At 31.5% G+C, this 11,575-nt stretch overlaps 1 protein-coding gene and 1 non-coding gene across 2 annotated transcripts in view; both read left to right on the top strand.

The window, feature by feature from the left end:
* The first annotated feature begins 281 nt into the window (after positions 1–281).
* The window catches only part of LOC146534840 (uncharacterized), a 25,773-nt gene continuing 14,479 nt past the window's right edge, over positions 282–11,575 (top strand). Inside the window, exon 1 of the mRNA XM_085192388.1 lies at positions 282–440. The gene's annotated coding sequence lies outside the window, so the exon portion shown is untranslated. The remainder of the gene's footprint in view (positions 441–11,575) is intronic.
* On the top strand, positions 7,964–8,036 carry TRNAR-UCU (transfer RNA arginine (anticodon UCU)). Its single transcript has one exon. It is a non-coding gene; the product is annotated as a tRNA-Arg (tRNA).

Here is an 11,575-nt window from a genome sequence, read left to right as displayed (position 1 = left end):
TTTGCCACCACTAGCCACCACCATAATATCTAGATAGATAGATAGATAGATAGATAGATAGATAAATGGATAGATAGATAAAAGTCTTTATTGCACACTTAAAAAGATACAATACAATACTACTAGATTTGAACTAATAACCAAATAATATCAATCAAAAATATCCTCAACCAATAATAAAATACGAACAATTCTATTATTATCATTTCTATAAAATACTAATTATTTTAGCATTATTATATGAAAAACCTTTTGTTTACCACAATTCTCATATCGTAAACGTAGTTTGGAGGCTCTCGCGCGAATACCGGCAGTCTGACCGCGCTCGGCCAACGGTGCGCATGCGTCGTTTTAGAAACTCGTCGTTATACAAATAAACTTTATTACTAACTTTTGTGTACGAATTTTAGTGTTTTTAACTGTTTTTCTTTAATATTATGGTAAGTTTTACTATTAAATAATAACCAATTTCGTATAAATGATAATTTAAACTATTTTTTGTACAATTGACAATTGTTTTCTTTATATTTCTGTGTGAGTAATCAGAAAATTTTATTCCGAAAATGCGATATGTATGTGGAACGATATAAAAAGTTAACAGTAATTTTTGTATGAATAAAGAATAAAGAATTTAGTTCAATGTATTGTAATAAACTTAATTTATGTTTTTTCTTTATATATTTTTTGTATATTGTACCTAAGTCTATAATGGCTCTATAATTTTCCTTATTTATAATAGATTCTTGTATGTACTAGAACACTTAGCTTGTCATATTGAAACAAAATATAATGGAACTAACTTGGTAGGGACGCGTCTGAATGTAAACTCGATAGTTGTGAATTCAATTCCCACTTTGGGGGGATTGGAACATTTTCATGACCTTATTCTTATTTATATAAAATGTGTGAATGTCTTGAAACTAGGCCGAGAAGTGGAAAACTAAGTGTAAACAAGATTCCCTTATCGTTTCTTTCTATATGCAGGATTTATCTACGAGTACATAATCATTATTGTTTTTAAATGCATTGTAATAAAAGTGCACTGAATATTTATGTCTACAATAAAAATATGATATTATATCATTTAAAAAAAAGTTTCAAGTTTCTTTATCTTTCGAAATTTCTTAGGCTTAAAATTAAGATCTCTAAAACAATTTATCTAGTACAAAAAAAAGAAAAAATCACTATATGCTTCATAATTTTCAACCACAAATCATATTATGTCACTATCGTTTATTCTATTTATATACATTTAAGCCGTTTGTTGCGATTGCAAGAGTTCCATACGCAAGGTTTGCACTTGACCGGCTTCTCATACCCTTGAACTCACTTCACTTATATATTTGTTTTAATGGCAGTATTAAATATATTACATTTTGCTACTTAACGATGTCATTATAAATGGAAATAGTGATTCAGCACTCCATTAATTCTTATTTATTCCTATTTATTTATACAACCCAAAAAGGAATACAAAAGACAAAAAGCCAGGCAAATGTCCGGGCTAACCGTACCACTCCTAAACTGATTCTTATGGCAATGACATAGAAAAATAGAGTTAATTAAAAGCATTAAATAATCGTTGAAAAACCTATACGTTATTTTTACCCCGGAATTCTCGCGAGATCGGAATTTACGATCGGAATTTACGAAATAATAATAATAAATAAAACTTTTGACACATAAAGTCAAAGGTTAATATGGATTACATTATTAAATCGTAAAATCGATGACGCCTAGCTCGTTTTCCAGTTGAAAAAATAATCGCAACTACCACCGCTCTTTTTAGAAAACTATCGTCATCATCATCATGTTAGTCTTTTGACGCAAACTGTAGGACATAAGCCTCAAGGAACTCCACGCAGACTGGTCCTGAACTTCCCCGTACCTTGACCAGATCGTCGACCCACCTGGTGGAGAACTATGTCGAAATATTATTCTCATTTTATATATGGCGTGGTATGAAGTTAAATGATAGTATCAGCCCTTGAACTTTACCTGTCGCTTAAAGGTTCTATAAATAAATAATGTTTTATATTAAACTTTCCTACACGATGTCCTTGATAGTAAATGGTATTGTAGCAAGTCATTTGTTTGGGATTTGTTGGATATATTGTATAGCTATACATATCTATACTTAATATAATAAAACGGAAGAGTTTGTTTGTTTGTTTGTTTGTTTGTTTGAACGCTAAGATCTCTGGATCTACTGGTCCGATTTACTATGTTTTTGTTTTGTATGAAAAATGCATTCTTCAGAAGTGCTATAGGCTATATAACATTACATTACACATATGTACTAATAAATTAAAATACTTTCTAATTTGACATGCAATTTATTCTGCCATGTTAATAACAACCGTCGCTGCTAAGGAATGGTTTGCAAAGTTTCTTTGTTGTTTTAAGAAAACGTCACCCAAAATGAACTTATATTTTGACATTCATCCTTATCCTTTAACTATGGACGTGATTTTTTTATAACACACATATGGACGTCGGGTCTGTCAGACCAGTGTATTTATTGGTCATATTCCGTCTGTTTTTTAAAGGAAGAAGACAATTTTATGTTTTAGTTTACATGAATAGCCTCAAATCAAGCAAAATCAATATAAATAAAATCGCTTTTTATTAAAGTTTACGCATCACAACGATTTAAGTAACTTAAAGTCACAATTTCAGTCTTTGGCCACGTGGGATGACTCTTAAGAAAATAATACTATAAAAAAAAGACAGATAATAAAATAAACATTTTTTTAACAAAATATAAAGTCTAACAAATAAAAAAAATAAAGAAATTACATCTTATGTTATAAAATAAAAATTTTGACAACACCTCAAGATAAGGTACAATTGAACATCGATACACAATGGCTTTCAACATTGTAGGCAAACAGGACGATTGCAGTCAACACAAGTATGTGTTGTGTTTCTATATATCTTTTGGGGGCAAAGTATACGTGTTTTTCAAGAACCTAAAACTATTTTTTTAGCTTCATGTTCAATAAATGATAGATCAGATCGCGAAACGCGAGTCAAAGTCATTCTCAATTCTTAGAGTAGTTTAGTATACGAAACGCGTCTTTTTATTTGATAAAGTGCTATTTTCTTTATAAAATGTCGTCGTCCAATTCTTTTGTTTGATGTTGATTATAAAGTACCGATATTTTTGTCCCTGACGTGCTAGGTCGATCATTTTTTTCCATTTTATCATAAAAACTAAAAAATTTGAATCTTTTTTAGGTAAATAATATTTATATTACTAAAATATATAACACACAATGCCAAATAATATATGATATAAAACAATAAAAACTTTTGAATACAAATAATACAATTAAAATATTAAAGTATATTTTGTAATATTATAAAAATATATGGCGTTTTGAAATCATTCATGTATGGGAAACATGGACGTCGGGTCTGACAGACCCAGGCCCCGTTTAGAAATACTCACGTGTTTTGAACCCAGAGACACAACCACTGCTATCTTCATTCATTTTGTCATTAATACGAAAGGTACTGAGCGACTCAGTGGCGGAGATCAACGAGAAGTGGCCGATTTGTAGAATTCGTAGAACTGTCTGGTCTGTCAGACCCGACGTCCATACTTAAAGGTTATAAAAATAAATATATTATATAATATTTATAAATATTCTTATAGTTCAAGCAGGCGTAGCCGCGTCCGGGTCCACTAGTGTGATATATACAGAGTATCCCAGGAGTCACGATAAGACAAAAACCGAAAGTTAAAGTTCTTTTAAAGTTACTTGCAAAAACAGTGTAGTACATTTTTTTATAGTACAGTCGGTTAAAGTTGGGTGTAGTAAATATTTTGAATTTAATGTTTGGCAAAAACACCACATTTTATTGAAAACTGATGCAGGTATATTTCAATCTTAAACTGCAATTCACAGAAGGGTTACTCATCATTACATTACAGAAAAAAAAATGAAAAAAGAGTGGTATTTGTAGTCTTAGGACTTGAAAAATCATCACAGGGTGTAGGTTTTTCCGATATTTTTTAAAATCAATATAATATGAAAAATACATGACAAAGATTTTTTTGAATATTTTTTTCATAGCTGTCACGACTTGGTCTATCACCTGTTTCTATCTTATTGTTGACTCCTGGGACACCTGTATATCTATATTTAAATTTATTTTCACCTTACGCGACATTACGTAGACATTTAGTAAACAAGAAATAATGTGGTATTAACTTGTTAAGATACTCACTTTCTCCTCTTTCGGCCCAAATATCGAGATGTTATGTATTAATTGGCAGAACTCAACACTCCGCTCAACACTCAGAACTCGGGTGTGAAAACGAAAATTGCACCGAGTGGCAATCGAACCTACCGTCACGTTTATAGTTAAACGATGTGCCGCTTTGCCACGACTGCCTCGTCCTAAATTATGCTGTACTATTGTACTCAATTCTGTTTCATATTTTTCGTAAATTCCATGGAAAATATTTGCGGTTTTATTTACTAGAGCGAGGAAATTAAAAAAAATAAATATTTCATTTCTTCTAGTGGGAATTGATCCCACAACCTGTGGTGTTTACAATCGCCTTAACTTTATTCAAAGATTTTGCATATGTAAAAAGGTGCTAGCAAAATTGTTTCTTTGGTCATCTAACCTAAAGAATAGGAATTTGCAAACGCCATACCACAAACCTGTTTTCTATTTTGTGCATATCTCTTAGACTCGTTCTTAGAGCTCTTTATTCTTGTTCACTGAACGATAATTTATAATACGATAGTTAAATCCAAATTATCATAACTGGTTGTTAAAATAACCGTAACTAATTAGTCACTTATGGGTAACGTCGTATTTCAGTTTGTTAATTGAATACAATTAATTTGACTTAAAACAAAGAATTTTTAGATTTACATAAGTATTTGTTGATTCATTTATTTTATTCATTTTTAAATGAATCAGCATAATATTGTTAATTTCACGAGAAAAATCTCTACTCAGCACCACCAGCAGCTCGGAAGACAGTTCTGATGAGAAGAGCCGCAGTAATATTTTATGCTTTTTCCCGAATAGCAGTTTGTGTGTGACAGTGACAGTTGTGGGTTCAATACCCACGAAATAGTATATAGTTTAATTTTTTCACTCTAATAATTGAAAAACAGGAACGGAGTCTTAACATATAGATGTCAGGTTCCTCTGCCTACCCCGCTAAGCGGGATACAGCGTGAAACAAAACAAAATTATTAAAAGGCGGCGAGTGATAATAATTTAACTTCATTTATTAGATGAACATTAATAGCATTTAGGTACAGTTGTCACAATATTCTTAAAAAATAAATCATAAAAAATCATATTACGGAAACAAAACTCAAATCTATACAAATTTCAATTGTAATTCGATAAATTTCTCATTGGGAAAAGAAGATGGCTCGTTAAAGTCGATTTTAATTGATGGAAATGAATCAATGTTAGTTTAATCCACGCTTCCGTATGCCTAAGAATACGATTTTTTTCTATTAATACTTATTAGCAAAGACACGTGTTTATTTTTGATTAATACACGCAATACCTTCATAATTCAATGGTAAGTGGGAAACGAAAGTGTCTTAATGGGAACGAAGTGTCTAAACAATAGGTTCCCATTCTCCCACTTCCTGCCATCCTATGAGCGGGATACAGCTTGAAGCTTAAAGAAATTAAAAGTAGTTGAATAACTTTTTCGTTATTTTGGTCTTGTAGGAAAGATCATAAACAGTGGTAGTGTGACAAAACTAGGTTCCTCTAAGGTTCCTCTCACGTTCCGAAATACTTACTTCTACAAATTAGCAAATATTTAAGGTAAATGCTGAATTCAGTAATAATTTATCAAAGTAATAATTTATCAATAATGGTAATTATTGATAAATTATTACAATTAGTAAAGAATGGGCGTGATGATAGCGTTAGTACAGTTTTCATAATTAGCCCTTTTAATACTGACCTTTTCAAGAACAATTATAAAATATTTGTTAAATATATTTTAATTGTTTTCATTAACTTTAATGGTGGGGGTTCTACCTGGGTGGTAAAGATTAGCTATAAAGTAAGCCATATAAAGTAACCTTGGGTGATTCATGAGTGCTTGTGGATACGCAATTTATTTCGTACTTGAACTATAGAAGATTGGCCCTTATGATTTTAAGCGACTAGGACATCATTTTATTTTTATTTTCAAAGAAATTACAGTATAAAAAACGTAGTAATACATTATTCTGTTTTCTACTATCCGAATTAAATACATTAAAAGTAAATGATCCTCCGAAATCAAACCCACAACCATTACCCCTACAGATCGATACTTCTCAACTGGAACCATGTAATCTATATATATAAAATCGAAAGGTCACTCACTCATCACGAAATCTCAGAAACTACATGTGCTAGGAATCTCAAATGTTGCACAGGAGTTACTTATAGGACGTAGGTGCTCGCTAAGACGGGAATTTGCAATATTCGACTTCTAAGGGGTTGTTTTTGGGGTTGAAAGTTTGTATAAAACTTCGTTACTACAAATGCTAGGAGTCTCAAATATTGCATGGACGTTGCTTATAGGACGTAAGGTACTCATGAAGACAGAAATTAATAATAACGTAATTTACGCAGGCGAAGCCGCGGGCGGGCCGCTAGTTTAAAATAAAAATAAAAGTTAAAATATATCACTATTTTATACTACAAATCAAACAATTACATTAAAATTGTTTACCCATTATGGCCAAACATATGAATAAATAACAACGCCCACAGTTGTGTAACGCAAGTGCGTAGGACAAATGTAGAGCAAAGTACTGATTCTGAATAAGCCAAATAAAAATTAATACTTAGTAAGAGTTATATATGAAAAATGATTAATAAAAATACTCTCTTGGGTTCCGTACCTCAAAAGGATAAAACGGAATCCGTATAGGATAGGTTTGCTGTCCGTCCGTCCGAACATTTATTTCGAGATCGCGTGGACATATTAAGATGAAATTAATATCAAATATTAAAGTCTATGGGTGGTGACTTGTTGCTACAAGAAATAAAACTTCTATATATTAATATAGTCAAAAGATTGGAGCTTTTAAGTTTCGTTTTTGCAGCAATTTCTATAAAGTTCGTATGAAATTTGATATGAGCTAAAAACTTACAATACAAATAAAGGAAAACAATTCGAAAAATGTAAACTTATATTTTTATTACAAATACAAACTATCTTATAATTATAGTTCATTTCATAAAAAATGAGTGCGTCCAAACTTAGATTTTTCAACTTGTATAAGTTGTACTTCCTGTTGATCTACAATCTTAAAATTGGTACGGAACCGTCGGTGGGCGAGTCGGACTCGTACTCTACGGGTTTTTTTTTACTATTAAAACATAAAGGCCGTCTTGGCCGACCGGCCGACTGACTGTGATCGCGACAGTTCTGAGTTCGGTTCCCACGCAGGGGTAACATTTATCTTCTTTTTGTCGTTCTCATAAGAAGAAGAAGCGCTATAATTCTTTTACCATCTTAAAAAAAAATGCATAGCTGCATTATTTTTCTACCTACTCTTTTTTTAGCTTTTCCGCCATTTCTCAGTTCAGTTCAGTTCTTTATTTATGACGCTTCGAGCGTGTCAACCCGCCAATACTCGCATACACAACAGGGTAGGCAGAGAAAACCTAATATCAAAACACTCAGTTCTCCACTTTCCGCTCAACTATTAAGACATTATGTTGAGTGGTGGAACCCAATGCTGTGCTTTGTCTTTTACCAGAATATGGAGGAACCCACCATCACGTTTACAAACAATGCCGCTGTAAATTTATACAACTTATGCAATACGAAAAGGTCACGGGTTGAAATCTCCATAAACTACTTATTTTACGTTATCTAAAAATGCATTTCTTTTTCCTAAATGTAGAATAACACTTAAAAGTGTAAAAACAACTATTAAACATTTTCAACACCTTTCTCATTGTCCCTGTGGCGCAGAGGATAGCGCGTTGGACTTCTAATCCAAAGGTCGTGGGTTCGATCCCCACCAGGGATGTGCATTGAAAGCATCTATAATAATTTTTGTAAATTTTGTCAATATGCAATTTATTTTTGTTTAGTGATTTTTTTTAGTTTTTGATATTATTAAGAACTAGGAGCATAAATAAAGTATTTGGAATGTTGTAACAATTTATTTTTATTTTAATATATTTTTTATAAAATATAATCATAATTATAAATTAATAATTTTATTTTTTATATAAAAAAAACTTTTAGTCAGTTAGTTAAACAGTTTAGATAATATAGTTTAAATATGTGAACTACTATAATACATACTAAGAAATTAAAGATATTAATTAATAGTTAATATTTTGCTTGTTAATTTTAATAAATTTATTAAATGCATTTTTTTATGTAATTTTAAAATATTATCAGTTCAGCTCAATAGCGTGTGGGGTTTCCCCAAAATACATTATATTTTATATGGATATGAGTTCTCAGTCTAACCAGATAGGTGGCGCTGCTTAAAATATATCATATTTTTTTATTATTTTTATAGATTAAATTAAAAAAATAATAACAAAATTTCCATAACTTTTTATTGTACTAGTCAAAATTGTACGTGGTATAACTTTGCCTAAAGACCACAAATAATTGCAATTTTACCTTTAATACCTTTAGTAATTTAAGTACTTATTAAAGTTAACTAACAATTTTATCGCTTTTAAATTACATTTTTTAACCGACTTCTGTAAGAAAAGCAGGTGATCAATTCGAATGTATTTTTTTTTAAATATAACGGCTTCTAAAAAAATAAGTAGAAATATAAGATCAGAGGAGTAATCAATTAAAAATTTGTTTTTATTTTATTTTATACAGTCTTAATCACAATTAACTTTATTTAATTAAGCACCGGACCTCGGACTCGCCCACGGAGGCTTCCTTATCAATTAAAATTAACGGGAAGTACAATTTATAAAAGTTGGCAAATTTACGTTTGTGCCCATTTTTTTTGCATATGCCCATATGCACCCGTTTTGTATGAAATGAACTACAAATATAAATTTGTGCTGATTTTTTTTAAATGTCACTTTTAGGACTTTTTTGCTTTATTTGTAAGTTCTGTGTCAAAGTTTCTGTTCTGTTCTGTGCCAAAGTTTATAACTATAGATAACTGTATAAGGTCCACCGAATGTACCATATAGAATTTCATAGAAAATGCAATGAAATCAATGCATAAATGCTCGTATCCTTTGATTGCTTCGACTTAGCTTCTTTTCTGTGCTTCTAAGGACTGTAGACCTTATCTCCAGACAAAAGGTCGACAGAAGCACAGACGGTAAACACAGTGATCCTATATGGGTTCCGTAATCCCCTTTTGAGGTGCGGAACCCTAAAAACCTAAAAGTATAATTATATATAACAGTTGTTCATACATTAATCGATCAGGTTTTACAAGCACTGTTTAACGAGCTGTCGGTCAGTTGGTCAGTAGTAGTCTCGCATATCTCTCTGGCGCTATAAAAACGTCGACAGATCTGTTTTATATTTCAAAGACCTACATACGTAACGACGTTCTGTGTAAATATATGAAATATTTTCACTACCTTTCTATCCTTACTTCGCACGCTTTAAATTTATGATTGCTAAAATAGCGTATTTAAAAAGATGATTTTCTGACAACTTAAATGTGAGGTCGTCCGAATAAGAGGCCATCGTGCAATACTCAAAAATTCGGCGGAAAGTGGGGAACGGAGTGTCTTAACACTAGGTCCCCTCGGCAGCAAGGTAGCAGTGTGGGATACAGCGTGAAGCTAATTTTATTTATTTCATTTCCAATATTTTCATTTAAAATGTCACACTAACCATACTTTTACAGTCATTACTAATTATAATTTAATGATCTCGACCAAATCGTCATTAACGATCGTGAAATGTAGAGCAAACGAAAGGCGACAGAAATTAATTATAAATTTCACGGCCAAGCTAGAAATCGATTAGCAAAATAAGAACCGCTTTGTTTGAAACATTTTTGGAAGTCTCATTCTCAAGGTTTACCAGAAAAAAGCGTGATAAATCAAGACTTAGTGTGGAACCATTAAATTTTCTCATTTGGTAAAATTATTTATTGGATCTTAACAATATATTGTTTTGGCTTTGTGAATATACTTATGTGAATGAGGCGTTTAAAATTAACTTCATTTAGTAATTTAATTTAAAAATTGTCAAATATATATAAGAACTAGTGGACCCGGACGCGGCTACGCCTACTTGAACTAAAAGAATATTTTCGCGTCGGTCATACTCATTCTATGCCGCCCGTAGGCTAGGTACATTTCGAATCAGTGACATCTCCTTAATTATTTATTAGTATGTTATACAGTAAAATATAATTTCAATCTAGATAAAATGCTAAAAGTGACTATTATATTTATTTTCATAAGGATGGATATCAAAATGACGCGGTAACGAACGCGGTCGCGTAGCGACGACGGTTGTTATTAACATGGCAGAATAAATTGCATGTCAAATTAGAAAGTATTTTAATTTATTAGTATATATGTGTAATGTTATGTTATATAGCCTATAGCACTTCTGAAGAATGCAGCTTTCATACAAAACAAAAACAAAGTAAATCGGACCAGTAGATCCAGAGATCTTAGCGTTCAAACAAACAAACAAACAAACAAACTCTTCCGCTTTATTATATTAGTATAGATAGTATAGAATATTGAGATCTATTATGTGATATGAAGTGTGGAACTGAAAAAATGTATCAAGAATATTGTTTATAGAGTTCCCAAAAAAGCTTAATATTTCTTACTTGTCTCTATTAGTTAATTAAATACGTTTTTGTGTATGGAACATGCAACCGAAATGTAGATTTAAGGGGAAGGAATATCATTGTATGAAGTTACGGTTTATGTTAAATAATGCATCAGACGGAACGGAAGTGTCTCAATGGGAACGGATTCTCGTAACACTATGTTCCTAGGTATCCCTCTGCCTATCCTGCTATGTGCGGGATACAGCGACATACCGTTATTTTTGAACAACCTTTTATTCATAATTTTGTAAAAAAACAAAGAATATAACTTCGTCCATACTTACGATTACAAAATATAAGGACAAAACAATCATTTAAGTACGTAACAAACAAAATTAGTTAAGACTTTAAAAGTGATGTGAATATTTTTTCCTTGACCGTTTCACAACGGCGTATCTACTACGAGTACGTGCACATACTCGGTATTGCCTCTTATTTTCTAAGGTCGTCGCTTATATTGATTTGACCTCCTAGACTACAAAGCGCGGTGCAAAATCAAATAGAAAACTCTAATACTTTTTTATTTTCCAACTATGATTCGAAGTGAATGTGTTTTTTTTTAATTTTTTTGTGGAATGACAAGAATATTAATATTTCATTTAAATGTTAATATTTATATTATTTATATTAAAAGAACATATCACCACCGCGCTTTTATGGATGGAGGAAATTAAGTAAATTCATTTACTTGAGTGGGAATCGAACACCTCAACCCTTGTGTTGGTACCCTAGTAACCTACGCCACGGCAGTATCATTACACGGCATT

The sequence above is a fragment of the Heliconius melpomene genome, chromosome 11 (assembly GCF_056956725.1).
Source record: "Heliconius melpomene rosina isolate 202511_hmr_F chromosome 11, ASM5695672v1, whole genome shotgun sequence".
Classification (NCBI taxonomy): domain Eukaryota; kingdom Metazoa; phylum Arthropoda; class Insecta; order Lepidoptera; family Nymphalidae; genus Heliconius; species Heliconius melpomene.
The sequence above is the reverse complement of the archived record's forward strand: the minus strand, read 5'-3'. Positions and strand labels throughout refer to the sequence as shown.